This window comes from Dysidea avara, chromosome 9, assembly GCF_963678975.1.
Source record: "Dysidea avara chromosome 9, odDysAvar1.4, whole genome shotgun sequence".
NCBI classification, from domain to species: Eukaryota; Metazoa; Porifera; class Demospongiae; order Dictyoceratida; family Dysideidae; genus Dysidea; species Dysidea avara.
In genome coordinates this window covers 19,939,433-19,955,690 of record NC_089280.1, presented here as the reverse complement: position 1 = coordinate 19,955,690, position 16,258 = coordinate 19,939,433, and the positions used below count along the sequence as shown (strand labels likewise).

Below are 16,258 nucleotides of genomic sequence, written 5' to 3'. Positions count from 1 at the left end.
GTCGAGGAATGGAAGCAGTAATGGGGTCTACTGCCACAGCAAGAAAAGCGTATCCTGGTGCTAGTCATAACTCTTCCATCCTACTGGAACAGTTTGTCCTAACCATTAAACCATCCCAAAAATGGGGTTCATGCTACAATTCTGTTGACAGTGGAGTGATTTCTCCTGTGGCCTATACACGCTCTATCAATCTAGATCAAGGTCTGTGGCTGGAGGTGTACAGGGAGGGTTCAAATGAACAGTATGTTTTCAACTACATCAAGGTGGAGATCCATGAGAACTGATAGCTACAATAGCAGAAAACTACATAGTGACAGACAATGTGTGCATATATAGCTACATGAAGTTGTAGAATTTAGCTATAGTTTAGTGGTACAGCTATATAATTAACTGTCATTTCAACACTGTACTACTATATCATATTCATTATTAAAGTGTGGTAATAAGAAATGGTATGTAGACAGGAAATAATGGGAGTAATTAATTGAAAGAAATGCATGCTTGTATTGTTACTAAAACAACTGACAATAGTACAAGCACACTGTGATAATGTTTACTGTACAATATTTACTGTTACTCAGCAAAGCAATGTCACAATATTGCCACCTACATATGCCACCCTACAATTTACTTGTGTATCAGATTTGTGAGTCCACGGAATGGTTTATGAGTTAAACTGTGCTGTTAAATGAATAAGTAGCTAAATTGTTCTCCAGTGACCCATTGTGACACTTAAGCCATAAATAATCAACAATTTACTCCCGAAACATTTGTTCAGTAAAGTTGACTACACTGGCAATAATTTAATGGCAATTGTAGAGCTTAGAGGGACTACAAAGAGTATAAAGAACACTATTTTACCTATCTATATACCTACAAGTCATGGAGGCTGATGTTACAGATGGACTGCTTTCTTATTATGCAGTAACCAAATAAGGTATTCCAGAGAAGACACATGCATAGACTTATTGGAATGATAAGATAGATATGAGAATAATAGGTAAAACTTTTTGGAAGTGCTGGAAGTAATATATAATTGGTAAACTCAGCGTAATTACAGGTAGTAATGTACTAAATACTTTTAAAATTGCAAGTAAGCAATATTATACTGTATAACCAAAAATTTTGAGGAATGAAACTTTCGTGAGTAATGGTAGCTTCGTGAAAATATGATCATGAATGTTTGAAGTTGATACATGTAGCTATTACCTTGCCACAAAAAATTAATGTTTTCTAGATTTTTGTGATCCCTCAAAAATGCTGGTTATACAAGTACGTACATGGTGCAAACAGCTATTGGTCCCATGTGAAATTAAGTATCTGAAATTCTATAGCACTGCTAGTATAAGATGGCTTTCACACATACACTTACACATAGTAGCTATGTATGTAAAATGGGAAGCAAGTGGTGCCATTGTAATGGACATTGGGATGTTTCTGTAGCAGAAAATAACAGATAAATATGCAATGACACTCTGTATATTTAACTGATAAGTGGTATACTTACAACTCTAAAGCATAGTAGCACAAATGCAACACCACAGTCTTGTACTGCAGAACCATGCCATCGTTCAACACTGCGTCCCTTTAGCTATGGAACCATCTGTTGTTGAATCTTCTATTACGGAACCACATGTCACATGAGCCATGAAGTATGGTCTCACGAAGAGTGTGAAGGTGTTGCTGAGTAAATCTGCATCTATTAAGCAAACATGTACAGGAAGTAACACAATGTGTGATACAGTACTGACCTTCCCATTGGAGATGGTAAATTCCCTGATGCACTGAAGAAAAAGATTGTGATGGACTAGCTTCAGTCATGAACTGCAAAATCTAATCAGCAGATCACAAGTACTGGCAGAGCACACTGGACCAATAAATTAGCAGCTGTTTGAGGACAATGGCAATAGACAGTGGTTTCAATTCATTGGAAGAATCAATGAACATTCTTGGTGTTCCAGTAATGACGAAATCTTTGTTTGTACACATGGAAGAGGTTACTGGTAAATGGTGGTGAACAATTCAATGATAGCTGAAGGGAAAACAAATTGTAATACAAAAAGGTATTATGGAGAATACTCAGCTATAGTAGCCATTGTTGATGGGGGATGGTGTGAATGCACACATAAGCATTCATACAATGCTTTGACTGCAAAAAAGTCTTTGTATGTTGGCGTATGAAATGAGTTTTGTGCGGTATGTGCAAAGGGCGGTGACAAGGAAGATGAATCGGTCTGAATTGTCATCCTACATGAAGTCAGACATCATTATATTGGAAGGGTTTTGTGTGGCTGAAAAACAGCATGGTGTATTTCATTGGTGATGGTGCAGACCACATTGAAAAGAAAATGGAGACGTGATATCACCAAGCAAGAATGTGCAAACTGTGTCAGGTAATTTAGTGCAGGGATTATAAGCCAAAGGGTAAGCCATTTTGGAATGTAGGGGGGATTTTACAGGGTTATGAGAAGGGTAACATGTGTTTCTGGGCAACCCCTCCCCCCGTAAGAAAAATTAGATATGAGGATACATGATTTTGGTAATATTTTATGGTGATGTCACAAAATATTGACCATTTGATTTGGGAAAGATCATCAATTAAACAAACTAAACTTATAGGTAAAGAAGTTGGCATATGTTTCATTGACTGACACATGTACAGCAATTGCCAACTATAATAATAGTAATAATGCATCAACAGATTGGGTTTATACTAGGGACAAGTCTATTTTGCTTTTTTTCCCCACCTATATTTCTTTCCAGCAATTCTTTTATTTTTCACCTAATATGCTCCATATTTTGCTCTGCATTAATCTTGTTAATTTACCATTTCCAAGTGCAAAGCTACAGTTTCACTATAAAGTGACTGTTCTATTAGAGTATCTTGATCTGCACTTGTTCTTAACATGTAAAGCAAGAAGCTAACTAATATTGCTTAACCTGTGTGACAGTTTTATTAGGGTATCTTGATTGCTACTTTTTCTTCCCATAACAATTAGCTATGCATTGTTGATACTTTATCGTGTCTGACTGTTCTATTAGAGTATCTTGATCTTTTGTGCAATTATTATGCCCACTTGGCACAAAAATTGCACCTATTATGCCAGCATTTTGCTCATTGTTTTTACCCACCCATTATGCCAAAAATTTTGCCCACAAAATTGACGTGTCCCAAGTTTATACACATACCCCTATATAGGTTTATACCTAGTAAAGTCTTGATACATAATCCCCTCAAATATCCGGTTAAATTATATGCAACAGTACTGTACTTTACTATTACCAATTTAGTTTGTTTACAGATTACAATATAGTGCCCAGTTATTACTACTCTTTCAAAGTAAACATTACATTACAACATACCATTTTGAAACTTGAAATTAAAACTGCAGAAAATTACAAACTCAGGTAACTGAATAATCCAGAAATACTCGGCATAGAACCAAAGAAGCCACAACAGCTGAAGTCTGGAACTTCTGCTTTCAACCTAAACTTAAACAGCATTGCAGCAAAATATTTTAACTGTAAGTGCTAACAGGATGCATAAATGAATGCCGCTACATGAAACTCAATGAAAGCATTTCTAATAAGCAAATAAGCTATAGAAGTGTTGTACATTACCTGACAACTGCACTTTAATTTGGTTGGCTTCCTTGGCAACTTTAAAAGCTCCAGTTTTGCCATCTAATCTACTATAATAAACTGTGCAGAGAGAAAGAGAAACAAATTATTGGGTAATTGAAATCTTTAGGTGTTAATTATTGAAATACTCTAATTGAACATTCACTTTTGGTAGGGTATGGATTACCGATGCTCTGGATCTCCTTATTAACTACTGGATGTTATATAGAAGTAAGCTATGCGTATTTGTAAGAGGGCATGTTAGTCCAATCACAAATCACCTTAATGTATAAGCAACCCATTGTAACAAGGCAATTATTTTGTTAGAGCATTTCAAAGCAGTCTTGGTAAGAAAATTGAATGCAATTTTGTAGAAGTATTTGTGTACATACATGTACATAGTTCATAGATAGGTAACCTGCTTTGTTGCCGGCTTCTTGTCCAGCTGCAGCTGCCAACATTTGGACAGAGACAAAGTTGACCTGAGTACTGAACTGTGTTTGTACACTGCACTAGATATACATAACATCTCTCTTAAGGTGTATTAATTTCTATTATGGAGTTCAAAATCCTGCCACGACTTCCAAAATGTCTTGGCCACCTGCACACAAGAAATAAATGTGCCAACTTTTCAAGACTAAACTACTGTCTGATACACAAGTACATTCATAGTGTGTATGTGTGCTTTATAATAGAACACATCACATAGGCAAAAGGACACAAAAATCAGCAATGAACATATATGGTAGGCTGCTCAGTGGAACACAAATACATTTTATTAAATAAAGCATGGGTTGTTCATAGAAATTGGGCCATTTACAGTCATGGCTCTGTTTGTACTACAGACTATTTTTTTTATATACAGCATCCTGTTCAATTACTCTTACACCATTGACAGATATTCTAATAGAACAGTCATTTTGATAGCAAGTAAATACATCTTCACTGTTAAGTATTAATGTTAAGGTCATGCACAAAACAGTATCTACATGTTCATAAATACATTAGTACTTTGTAGGGCATCCTAGTATTGTGGTTTTTATATAACACAGATATGCCAAAGCAAATACACACATTTGTGCAAATAGTTTAATTTTTTGGTGTTGTTTTATATTATAATTATGCTGCTGCACGTATACTATTATTTCTACATACACATGTACTACTGGTATACACATTTAGTGGCAAATGCATTGATATCATTACTGGTATAGTGGGATGTAGTGTAAAGTTAATAATATGGAGTCTATTATTAACACTGTAGGTGCAAATTTTCATAGCTGCATACATTGTTAGGCTCGCCTCCAGACCACCAGACATGTAATAAAAATGTTTGACAGTGAGACATACGTACTCCAATACACTCTAACACATTTGCTTACGTACTTGCAAACTGAAACTATCAATATTGTGCTAATGTAATACATAATTAATCCCATGCTTATCAAAATAGCTATCACAGAAAGATCGATATACTCTAATAGAACAGTCAGTAACTCTAATAGAACAATCATATAGCTGACTGTTCTATTACAGTATATTGATCTTTTCTGTGATATGCATTTTGACAAGTAAGTTTGTGCTTCAGCCACTTATTATTTATCCATAAATTGGAAATTATTAGCAGAGCATGAGAACTGAGGCATAAATAATTGGGTATAATGGGTAAGTATTGAGCATAAATTTAAGCATAATAGGTAAAATTATGAGCATAATCGGTGGGTCCCTATATAAAACACAAAAAATTCTGGAGCGGCATGTCACATTTTCAGGTACCTGAGAATGTGTCAGAAGCAATCTACGAGAGTCAAAAATGGAAAGATTTTCTGGAGTGGCATCCCCCCTTGCTCTGATAAAACTGTAACCCCCCCTCCTCCCCCTAGTCATTTCCTAGATGAAGACCCGACCACATTTGCATCACAGCCATGCCACTAATTTGTTTAGGCTGCTTTTCATGAGAAGATTTGGGACCAGCTGGAACATGAGGATTGAGCCGTGGACACCCTTAACAGTTGTCCAGACATTTTTTTATGTGCATTTTTTAGCACAGGTGGTCTCGAGAGCCCAATATTAAGGCTGGAGATTCTATATGACCAGAGTTGGGGGTAACGCATTACATAATAATATTACTTTTACAATAACGAGTAATATAACACGTTACATGACAAAGTAGCGAGTAATATGTAACGGATATTACATCCGGAAATTGTAACGAATGTAATGCGCGCATTGTATCCAGGCACGTGATTGATTGCATTTTGGGTCCAGACAAGACTGGAGATAGCATTATAGGCATGGACAAAGGATGATAGTGTATGGCGAGTGCCCTTGAGGCCAAGATACAACTACAAAGTATGTATTTGTGGCTGAACTACACCAGAGAAACATGTGTCTCACTCGTGTCACTTGTAGTTGTAAGCTGGTAGCTAGCTTGTATTTAGAAGGTTGGACTTACTTTATAGTTTGTAACGAACAAATGTAATATGTAATATTATTACTAGTTACAGCCCTCAGAGTAGCAAGTAATATGTAACTTGTTACTTTTTTTCAGTAAGTAATATGTAACTGTAGCACGCTACATCACCTAAAAGTAACAAGTAATATGCAACTAGTTACATTTTTAGTGTAACGACCCCAACTCTGTATATGACCTACTCAGCCATTGTCTGTTCATATACCAATTGCCCGCCCACCACCTATAGTGACGTGCTTGTGTTGTAGATACCATTGTGAAAAGGATGCTTAAAATTATGGTTATGAAATGCTAGTTTGCTATGGACTAAAGTGAGGTAAACACTATGGTTGGTTGTATTCACGGTGAAAATTTCAAACTCATTCGTAGCTTTTGGTCTTCACAAGCTTTACTGGAGTGAAATGTTTAAAGCTGCATATCTCACAATCTATTGATGTGTGCAGATCAATGATTTTCCCAAATTAGGTCAAGTATGCACTCACTAGTTATGGAACAGTTGTTGCAGCTGATCTAAGGTTCTTGTCCTCGAGCTCCTGGGTTAGGCAGCAGGTACACAGTCACCATTAAATTAAACAAATTGTACAAGAATTTGGCAAACACTTGGTTTTGTCAACGTTATGCTAGTTGAGCAGAGACATGTAAGGAATGGTGGATAAACATTACATGGCAAGTTCCCAACCCCTGTGACAACTTGTGTTACAAAATACAAATCACATACAATTTACATACGTACCTAGGGGAATTGCTAAGCCCATGCTTATTCTTGTTGAAAATTCCCCTACCCTGTGGACAAATGCTACGCAACCTGGTAGTTGTGGGGTGTAATATTCATAGGCACATTCTCATTAACAATGGCAACACATGGACTTTCTAAATCATTGAGCCCGGGGGGTCGCCAACGGCTTGGGACTTTCATACACTATCAGGCTGGGGTGGCTGCTGCTGCCAGTGAGGAGGCTAAGGAAAACCAGTACCTAGACATAGTCTATAACACTGGAGGAGACTTTATTCCTCTTGTTTGGGGTCTCCATTTGACCTCTCCAGCCTTTTTTCAATAGCTGACAGATCGGAATAGTTTGCCCCCGAAGATTGCTAGAAGACAGTTGCTGCAGCAACTTTCTGTAACCCTAGGCCTGTGGCATTATAATGCCAAGATGATTCTTCGCCAGTTTGCTCTCATCTCAGAGGATGATTTAGATTTTGGTTAAGTAACGTAATGCTTGTTTCACTACAGTAAGCTAGTAGTTGTAACTTCGGTTTTTTAAAAGTTAGTTTTTCTTTTTGGTAGGTACTTACGCTATTTATGATACGTAAGCATGGCTAGCTGTAACTTTTTTGACTACAAATATCTTACTTTCATACACTATCTGAGAAATCCGTTTAGAAATCCATTATAAAATTGGAATCATTTACAATATTAGATATTTTCATTTCTGTTCACTCTCTCAACAGGTGCAGGTGGATATAACAGGTTATTGCCCTTGTGCTCCTATGGTCTCCAGTCATTTACTGTTTTGTTAATGCACAAGTAAAAATATTTTGGTAAATAAAAGTAATGCTGTATAGCTAGAAAGTTTGGCAAATGAATGATGTTTCGCCAAACTAAAATCCACCAAATCGTTTGTCCAATGCAAATCTGTAGAAGCTCAACAAATTCATCAAACTTTGTTCTCGCCAAAATCCTATCGCTGCAAATCCGCCAAAGTTTCTGGCTATACAGTATTGTATTTAGAAATACTTTATGAATATTGGGCCTCTCGTACACAATTTTGAGGATTTGTCAGTGGAATTAGTGACCCCTCGACTGAGCCAGTCCTGAGCAACCACATACATATCACTTCCCCACGTACAAGCCTATACATCTTAGACTACCGGGAGGTGGGATATAAAATACAGTCAGTGGGTGTAATGCACCTATCAATATTATCCCTCACCTACCCCTTCCTGTGTTGGGTCTTGTTAAGGGAACTACTACTAGTACTAGAACAATTCCATTTCTTCTTGTGGAGTAAAAAACAACAAGATACTGTAACACAATACAGTGGTACACAAGATACTAAGGAAGCATGTCAAGTTAGTTTTATAGCCATGATAGCTACACTGTGTATGCATACACCCAAACAGAGAAACGATTTTACTTTCAACTATCTGTAGTCACGAAGAAGAGACTTCTTGTTCCATCTTTTCTGTTATTGACCTGTGGAATGGCTACATCTGCTAATAAAAATTATACCGAGATTTTAGAGGCGCGTACTTAAACACAAGTCACGTGACCTCATGGGATTGGGTAAGATCACTTCCCAAAGTGGGATGCTCGGGGAAACTACTAGACGCGAAAATAAAAACCTTTCGGTTCAGTATTGCCACTTCCTTGCTATAAAGTCTAGAGTTTCAGAGGGATAGCGTAAATGACGGGTGAGTTACAGGTAGACCGAATTTGCATATCGTTCGTTCCTGTAAAATCCTCCTCTGAGGCGGCGTGGCAAGCTAGTCTCGTCCCCATCCGCCCACACACTCGACCTTCGCGTGATCGAGCGCGTGGGCGACTGGTAGTTACAAGCAACAAAAAAAAATTAATTTGAAAAGCTACAATTAATTACGGTATGTGATCATTAATGATGGGAATTTACCGATACTGGTGAGAAAGTGCGGTCAGCAGCACTTTTCGAAGCGGGATTTGGAATAAGAGTGATCCGCTATTTGTGAATACTGAAAACCAGCTAGCTACTGGAGTCACCTAGAAAAGCATTAATAGCGTGAGTAGATTAGGTTGTAACGTTATTGTTCTTAGCTCCGTAAACATCATCTTTGCCGGTTTCTCAGGATGCAGTTGAGTAGTCTCAAGGGGGTGTCACGTCGGCTCACGCTGTAGGTAGATCTGCGACCGCGGTCAAAGTCTTGACCGGAGAAAATTTCACCTTGACCCTTGACTTGCAGCGTGTATCGTCTTTGACCTGTGACTTGAGAGTTTCTTGTCGAACTTTTGACCTCCACTTGTTTCTCTATTTTCCTACACGCACCTGCGCTTGTAACCTAGTTTTCTTAATGCGTGCTACCAGCAGCTGGGAGAGAAAAGTTATCAAAATTACGGCGAAACGCCTGTTGGAGCTTTAAAACATCTTGGAGATCCTTACTTCTTGTGAGTTACGTATAATTCCGTAAACTTGATAATAGCTACGTATAGTTTTCGATTGTGGGTTTCGAACCTTCCGTATCGTCTTGACCCTTGACCCACTGTAAGAGCTATTTTGTGGCCTTGACCGTTGACTTAGAGTTTGACCGCGGTCGCAGATCTACCTACAGCAAGAGCCTGAGTGACACCCCCTTGTAGTCTCACGTGTTTTTTCGTGTATTGGGTGGGGAAAAAAAAAGGGTCTGGTGCAACTCCAATAGCTGTTTACTTCTGAGCCATCCCCAGACACTGGGGACGCTAATAGACTCTTTCCAAAGCCACGCCACTTTTCGGCCGCCATTTTGAATGGGGCTACCATGCCATGCGCATGGCGTATTCTCCGGCGTATTCAGTCTTTGCAGTGAAGTTGTTTCGTGTATTTTAAAGAAAAGAAGTAGGAAAAGGAAACCACGGATGCTTCTGACAAAATTTAAGACGATGGCCATGATTCTTGGATTCTAGCAAGTATAATTTCAGTCAAATTTCCACTCTCCATGGCTTTGTTATGAGCATAAATTGTTACTCGTGACAATCATTGTGAGTAAGGACAAAGAGTGGAATGTACAGACCGTAGATACTACTTTTTGTGAAGTTTTAATCTGGCAGATCAATTCAGTGCAACCCATCTGATCTTACTATTAAAGGATAGGGACGGAGACCAGGAGCTCACGAAGTCCGGAACTCCTGATAAGACAGATGCTGAGTTGTGCTGTAAACTGAATTTCTGAGACAAAGACAACATCATTTGAGGTGAAACTGCTGCCGAAGCAAACAGTATAGTGGGTACATCATTTCAGATAATATGACTTGTTAAGTAACTAAGGCATTGTAACTAGTGTGCAGTGGTTAACTTGCATTTGTAAATTTGTAAGAACACATACAGAACTGGTAATCACATTTCCATTTACGTAGCTTATGTAATGTGGCATGATCACCTTATGTGACATCGTTATACATACAGTAATGTATGTTTGTGAAAGTGAAAGTTTCATACGTTAGTATGTATCTTCCAGTACAGTGGTGGCTGACTAACTAGACTCAGTTACTAGTGCTACAGACATAAAGTCCAATTAGACTGAACAGTTTAGATATTTTTTCTCTCAGAATGGATACCCGCATTGCACAAATTCTAACCATATAATTATGTCACTCAGTGTTAAGTTTAACAGTGATGTCATCCTTGATACAGTACCATATAGACTTTAAAAACATTTTGATGAGAAAACACTCCACTGGAATTATATTCTTTGATAATATGACTCACTGTTGATAATCAGGGAGCTTGTATGAGTCAGTATGACCAACATTATATACTTGTAGCAGATTTGTAAAGTGTAGTATTTGATAGTTGTTTAATCTGACATGTATCTAGCAGTCACATGTGAATGTTGTACTATACAGTGAAAATACTCGGATCTCATTGGCTGCCATTCTTTTCATATGAAGCACTAGGTGTGATCATGAAAATCTTGGGATGAACTGAACAGAATACAAATGGGACCATGGAAAAGTATCCTTAGTAGAGGGGTATCCTAATTTCTTGAGAGTTTAATTGTGTGTATATACAAATGGGAGTACTGGCAAATATTTTTTAGGTGATTGGTACCATTGTAGTAGGTTGTACTTCCACTTCAACAATTGTCCAGTGGAGTGTGGCACTTGGCCGGTATCTGAGTGGCCTGCAGATCAAAGTCAGGCTAGGGATAGATTTTTAAAAACCCCTTCTAGGTATTTGTCCCGTTTCACATTAGTCAACAATTTTCGTCTAGGTTCCCTGTCTCATGGTAAACACCTCGTACAGGCTTTAATGACTTTCTGCAGGATTGTCAGCGCCTGTAGTGCTTGTAGTGGGAAAATGAACATAAGGAAACTTCAAGCTGGTAAATAGTCCTCTGACCACGAGTACCATAACACATTTGACAAGAGGATGCCTGGAAGGTGTATTCTTCTTATTCTGCTGTGGCTCCATAAGCGAATTATTTACTTCACCCATGTAAGAGTATCCATCTGGTGTGTTTGTCATATACCACAGACTCCTTTTTCCACTTCGTCTAGGACAATATCAACATTTACTTTGCCAGACGTTCTGGCTTTTGGCTGTTAACCTGTTGCAGCAATTGCTCATCTAAATACTTAGAATGATAATCTTGCAGAGTTTTCTGTATTGGTTGGTAAAATACGTAAGCCAGAATTTCTAAGGGTTTTGTAACATCCACTTGAGCGGTGATGCAAATATTCTGGCGAGTTGATTCCAATGAAGTTGTTGGTCCCCCAAAAAATTAGGATTAGACTGATCCTTTTGAGCACATTCCTTCATCATGGGCACTAAATCATTATTAGATGGTTATGATTATCTAATTAAAAAACAGCCAAGTTTTAAGAAAAGGATGCAGCCTCCATAAAAGCCAGGGTAAAAGAAGATGTGAAATCCAAAATGGTGGGCAAGAAATGGCTGTGATGGTAGATTAATGGCAAAAATTTTAATAATAACAATTCAGGTGAATATGTGTTGCCTTCTCCAAGTTTCACTAGGATTTGGCACCAAATTCACCTGAATTGCTGTTATTAAATTTTTTGCCATTAACCTACCTGCCACCTTAGATTTCACATCTTCCTCCCCCCTGGCTTTTATGGAGGCTGCACTCTTATTTTACAGCTTGGCTGTTGTTTAATTACATATCACTTCTTTTTGTAATTTCATGCCTAAAGCCAGACTATGGCCAGTTTTGGGTATTTCTTTTAACTTGTGTTTTTTCTTTACTATATACAGGAATGAGGATTATGAGGGAGAAGTAGCTACATACATGTACTATTATGCAGTAATTTACAATTGTGTTGATTGATCATAAAAATTAAGTCACCATAGCTATACAGGTTGAACTATTTGCAGCTGAACACTCTACAGGGAAATGTGTATGTAGCTGAAATTTCTACAGGGAGACTTGTAATGTAGCTGTACTCTTAGACTACATGGTGAATGGTTTGTAGTTGAACTCTCCACAGAGTGACTTGCAACCTAACTAAACTCTCTATAAATAGAATTGCGACATAGCTGAAATTTCTACAGAATACTTGTGGGTGAACTCTTTACAAAGTGACTTGAAATGCTGAACTCTCTGTGACTTGTTTCTAGTTGATTTTTCTGCATGGTAACTTGTTTCTAGCTGAACTCTCTTTGGATGACTTGAACTCTCTATAGATTATAGAAGCCCACCACAATTTTTAACACTGCAGGTATGATATACAGTCATACCACCCACCTACTTTTGTGCATAATTGAAATTTCAATAACATGCATTACATCAGAGATAAAATTTAATAACAAACTTTAATCAAAACTAACACATATGTTGCAAACTAAACCACACAGTTTGAACATATCCTTTCTTCTCCAGCTTCATCTATGGCAGTTGTACTGATAGTGTCTACTTGGATCCACCTGCTACATACACACTTTGCCCATTTTGTACCATTACCCAATCTGACATCTTTAAAAATTCACAACACATAATCTTGATTGGTATCTTGATCAGGCATAGTAGCAGTGGTCGATCTCTGTGTGTTCTGGCCATGAGTCCTGTGTCATCCAATCATGAGAGGTGGATATAGGCAATTCTGCATCATTGACACTCTGGGCCTTTCTCTTGTGCCCTTTTCTTTTGGCCACATTGGATTGCAACGACTTCTTTACCCTTTCTTAAGCCTTCCTCTTCCTTTTCACATTTCTGTTCCTCCTTTTCTCATTTTTTCCTCTCTCTTCTTTCTCACGTAAAATAGCATATCTTTCTGCACTAAAGTCAACACTTTCGACCCACTTACTCTGGTAGATATAGCATTTGGGAGGAGGTACGTACTGAACAAGATGCTTCGAAATCGCATCAGATACTGATGAAGGTGACGAATGAGCATTTCTACAAGTTGCAGAAGAAGCTCATGTAAATACAAAGTAACAGTAATAACCTGAGTCAAATATGTTCAAAATTTTGCCCAAAAATTCTTTCAGGAATTTTACCAAAATTTTCACCTATTATGCTCTTCAGTGCTCCCATTATACTTGCATTATGCTTCTAGGTTAACAACTTTTCTTACAATTACTTTGAATATTTTAATCATTGAATGCTCTGTTAGAGTATTTCACTACACAGGTGACTGTTCTATTAGAGAGTACCGATCTAAGGAGCTATTTACAATACATTTGAGTGCTCTATTGCAGTTCGCAGTTTCCACTCTATTAGGGAGTATCGATCTATTTTCATGGAATTAGTTCCATAGTTAAAATATCCATCTAATATTCTAGCATTATGCTGGCATGGCACTCCAGTCTATTATGCTTTTTTTATGCTGGCATATTTGACAGCATAAATAGTAATCAAAATTACTTGTGTACCTGATTCATGGGAAGAGGGTGTTGATCCTGGTGTAACAGTGGATGCAGCAGATACTGAAGTTATCACAGCACAACCAGAAAAGTGAGGTGGTGTTAGCTCTGGATTAATAGTGATGGCTGGTGCTCTACTTGTATTTGGACAAGGAAATGAAATTTCTAAAGTTGAGCAGCAGTTGATTTAATTCCTGTACTTGGATGAGGAGATGAAGTCTGGCAGAGTGATGCTAGGCGGAATATTAGTAGCAGTTGGAGTTCTATCAATTCTTTCTATCGCTGATGGTAAACTTGAATCCATATTGATGGGGTCCAAAGGAGTTACATCTGGAAAGAAACTAATCAATCCATCTTCAGGATGATTCAGTTCCAACCGACAGATATACCAAGGATCTAGTATGCATTACTGGAAATGTGCTCTATTAGAAATATTAGTCTAATGAGAAAATGTATGGAATAATCCTGGTTTTTGAATATTTCCTTTATAAACAATAAAATATAATTCCTCTGCTTAAAATTTTGTTTTATCCCACCAAAACCTAGACGTTAGTACAAAGCATGTTCGTGGTTAATTAACCCCTGGCCTGCACTAATTTTCAAGTATTTTATGTATGGTAAAATATCAATTTGTAATCAAATATGGCATATAAAATTGTAATTAAAGAAAGGGCATGTCTTGTGCTTTGCTGGATAGCTAGCTAAGGCCCTGTTTTACGAAAGTATGCAGCAATTTATTAATTTAAGGACACACCCTTTCTGCCAAATTGGTGAAATGCGTATGTATGCTTTTAGTACTACAGCTATATTAGTGCTATACACTGGTGCCCGATTAACCAGTGTTGTCTAGGTCAGCCAATAACTGGTGAAGAAACCTTTAAACCAGTTATTGCCCACCCACTTGGTCCCTGCTGACAAGTGTTAACATCATAACGTAACCTCAAAGAATGTGTAAATATGTGATTGTAATAACTGTTATTGCAAGACAGGATGTTGATGGTCACTTTGGTACCACCCTAAACCTTCCAGCAGGCTTGTTGACTTGCATTATGTCTGCCAATATACAAACAAACCAAGTAACTGGGTATTGCCAATTATTGGTAGGCAATTAACCAGAGACAAAAATTTTGTAGGTGTACAGCACTAAGCTATACATATGTACAGTATGTGTGCACTAACTGTGTGGTCACATTGCACTCATCATGCTTACATGATGGCTGCTTTGTTGATCCTTACATTAGTGGCATTGCGCTAAACCAAAAGAATATGGTAGTATAATCACGTGCACTTGTATATAATCACTTTAAAACAATGCACAAAACAGAGCACAGGCACACAGACAGTACTCTAAGGCTATTATCTATGCAATAATATGCGTGGGTGGGCCCAGTTCACTGAGATGTGCATTGTGTGAGTGTGTGTGGGCGGACGAATCCGCCATATATTAAGTTGCCTGTTTCTAATGTCATTACACTAAGTAGTGCATTTGCATGTAACAAATACATTTGTCTTCTTAGATAACGTTTAAACACTGCTATTTTATTGTTCCCAATTACACGTGTGGGAGTTTTGCACACCCCACCCTCCCTCCCCCTCATATGGTGCACTGCCTATACTATGGCGGTGGCAACCAGATTAAAACTATCAAAAATGGCGGGCTTTTTAAAAATAATAAAATATCCTAATAGAACAAATTTCCAGTAATAAGTTAAATCCATTTTCAGGTGAAACGGACCTCTTCTTCTTGAGTAAAAGTTACTGCTTCACTAGTCTCCTCTGTACCATATTCACCTTGTAAGCTAATCTTGTCTGGTTGGTGCACTACTTACACTATCCCTCAGTATGATCATGATCTAAAACCGCCATGGGATTGAATGGATAAATTCCACAGGTTTTAAAACCTCTAATTTTATATTTGCTGGCATCATACTTTTAGCCATACTTTAGCAAAGACCTCATTGAAGTGGTATTTAGTTATGATTCTTCCTGGATGCGATTGGATATACATGTGGCACTCTTCATGTCAGTTCTTTTTCAATGGCCCAACACAGCAGTATTGAGGGGTTGCAATTCATGTGCAGCACAAGAGTAAATAATAATATCATTTTATCTTGCTAATGAAAAAGCGTCTATATTGTAGCAAGCACTATGGCCATCCAGCATGATGCAAAAAGTGACGATTGTTAAAGAAGTTCCTTTTCAGTCCATCAATTATCACTTAATCTGTAGGTTGTACCAGGGACCTCCTCCTTAGTCCAATCCACATTGCATTATAGATAATAAATTGTGGCATTGCTTGGCCAATAGCATTGATGCATCCTACTATTGTAATTTGTGATTTATTACCTGAGGTATAGTACCTTACTTTATCTTACCACAACTCTAGGAGATTGTTGCTCAAGTGGCACATCCTGAATTTGTCAACATTATATAGATTTGTTCAGGTTTGTCCATGAAGTCAACAAATATAGTTGTCCAGCTCTTCTTTTTGCATCACTACATTTATACATACAAAGGCATCCCTTACACAAGCTCATATTTTTCCATAAGGTGGCAAAATCATGTACCCATTAGTGATTTTTCCTTTTCTTAACACTCCTTTTTGATAAGCTGC

At 37.7% G+C, this 16,258-nt stretch overlaps 1 protein-coding gene and 1 long non-coding RNA gene across 5 annotated transcripts in view; one reads left to right on the top strand and one right to left on the bottom strand.

Moving 5' to 3' along the window:
* Positions 1 to 1,234: 1,234 nt before the first annotated feature.
* On the bottom strand, positions 1,235 to 8,388 carry LOC136267315 (uncharacterized). Its single transcript, XR_010706625.1, has 4 exons — positions 8,233 to 8,388; positions 4,040 to 4,222; positions 1,752 to 2,032; positions 1,235 to 1,699 (listed from the first exon to the last, which is right to left on the bottom strand). It is a non-coding gene; the product is annotated as an uncharacterized lncRNA (long non-coding RNA).
* Positions 8,389 to 8,706: 318 nt separating this feature from the next.
* LOC136267113 (nucleotide-binding oligomerization domain-containing protein 1-like) overlaps positions 8,707 to 16,258 on the top strand; it is a 42,309-nt gene continuing 34,757 nt past the window's right edge. For 2 of the 4 annotated variants that reach the window (XM_066062180.1, XM_066062176.1), the window contains exon 1: positions 8,707 to 8,850. The gene's annotated coding sequence lies outside the window, so the exon portion shown is untranslated. Of the gene's footprint in view, positions 8,851 to 9,015; positions 9,234 to 10,685; positions 10,719 to 16,258 lie in introns of those variants that run through there. The other 2 variants (XM_066062177.1, XM_066062179.1) reach the window with 2 other exon arrangements.